Source organism: Miscanthus floridulus, chromosome 1 (genome assembly GCF_019320115.1).
Source record: "Miscanthus floridulus cultivar M001 chromosome 1, ASM1932011v1, whole genome shotgun sequence".
Classification (NCBI taxonomy): domain Eukaryota; kingdom Viridiplantae; phylum Streptophyta; class Magnoliopsida; order Poales; family Poaceae; genus Miscanthus; species Miscanthus floridulus.
Genome location: NC_089580.1, coordinates 182,872,334 through 182,874,497, shown reverse-complemented (window position 1 = coordinate 182,874,497; position 2,164 = coordinate 182,872,334).

Sequence of the window (2,164 nt, the reverse complement as noted above, 5' to 3'; positions counted from 1 at the left end):
CAATATGCACAAGTGCTCAAGTGGTGGCTTGCTCTCTTTTTCAAATTCTTTCTCAACCCACAAATTGATTTTGCAATTTGGATCACACACTCACTAAGAGAGGGTTTAGGAGAGTTGGCAAGGGTCAAAAACATGTGTCTATCTCAACAGAATCAGCAGCCTCCAAAGGTGGAGGCTTGGGGGTATTTATAGCCCCCAAGGAAAACTAGCCGTTTTATAGCCGTTGCAATACCGGACACGTCCGGTCACGTCCGGTATGACTCATACTGTGCCAACAGTAACTAAGTTACAGTGAAGTTGTGAGGCGTCGGAACTCTCGAAGAAAGCTGGGACTTTCGACCGTCGGAACTCCCGACTCAAGTCGGAACCCCCGACCCTCAGTAATTTTGAAAAACATGTAACTGAGTTAAAGTTAGTGAGGTGTCGGAACTCCCCCGACATATGTCGGAACTCCCGACCGTCGGAACTCCCGACTTACGTCGGAACTCCCGACCCTCACGGCTTTTGAAAACTAGCCGTTGGCTTCTGGTCATCCATACCGGACACGTCCGGTATGACCAAAACAGTAAAACCTCCAAGTCTGTTGAAGTGCGAGACATCGGAACTCCTGACCCATGCCGGGACTCCCGACCATCGGAACTCCCGACCTACGTCGGGACTCCCGACGAACCAACCCGAGAAGAACAATTTAACAGCTGCTGGGCAAATACCGGACACGTCCGGTGTGAATACCGGACACGTCCGGTATTGCCAGACCAGCAACAAATCAGTTAGCTCTTTTGTCGCTCAAATTCTCAAAACTCACATGGGTTGGCTTGAGCACTTATGAAACATTATCTATCAATATAATGCATCCCTCTTAATAGTACGACATACCTATTAAACTTAAGATCAAAGGAAAAATGAATTTATACCACTTGAGTTGATTTCTTTTGAATTGATGCCGTCCCTTCCAATCTTCATCAAGTAAGGGTGCTAACAAGTTGATGTTGATCTTTTCACTTGAGCATAGCCATCTTGAGCATGTGACTTGATTCCATTCATCAAATTTGAATAATCCCAAATGTATCAAGTCACTTCCATCAAATACTTCATTATAGATTTGATTCTTCACATCAATATGACCATCTTAGCTTGATTAGTACCTCAACTAAATACAAGTACTTTCTTCTTCACCCTAGCTAGGTTCTTCGGCCACCGAGCCATCGCTTGCCCTTCACCCTTGCTTAGTACCTCGAAGCCTTTCCTTGCTATCTTCACCATCTCAAGCCATCAAGTCACATCTTGTTGTTGAATCATCCATTCATATGTATTGTTATCTTTTTCATTTTAATTTAGCAAGCTTCAAATATGAGACCATTCCATATGCAATCCCTCATGTCTCATTAACTAATAATCATGAGCTTGCTTTCACATAGTACATGGAAATCCCACAAGAAATAAGCCTTCACATGAATTCCATTTGCATTGTTGTCTTGTGCTTGAACTAGATTGTTTATACAACAACACATTATTTTGGCTTTCATTAAGTACCTGTGAGATAACCTATTACCTGTTCACACTTAGCAAACGGGTTAGTCCTTTAATCACGTTGTCATTCAATCATACAAAACCCACTAAAGGGCTAGATGCACTTTCAATCTCCTCCTTTTTGGTGATTGATGACAACTTGATTAAAGCTTACAAAATGATATAAACATTTAAACTTTTGGGTTCAATGATTTATGAGAGGCTCCCCCTTAATATGTGCTTATGATTAGATTTCACAAACTGACCTCAAATGTCAATTGCACATACTAAAACAAATAGGAGACTCCCCCTAAATCATTGCATCCGTGGGGTGCATGTGTGTGTGACAAAGAGAAACCGTGATGCATATGACAAGATATACCATACAAGAATAAATATAAAGGCATCACATCAAATATTTTCATTCTAGCATGCATAGTCCTTATGAAAATAAATATGACACATGTAATTCACACATAGCACTCATTACAAATTTTCTCAAGTCCAGAAACCACTGATATATAGATAAAGATCATGTCTCAAGAGATACATAGATAAAGCAAAAGTCTCATCTCTCACAAGATATAAACAATGAAGCTCAGAAACAAACTACAGCCTGCAGTATATATCTTCAGGTACAAAGATAAGCAAATGA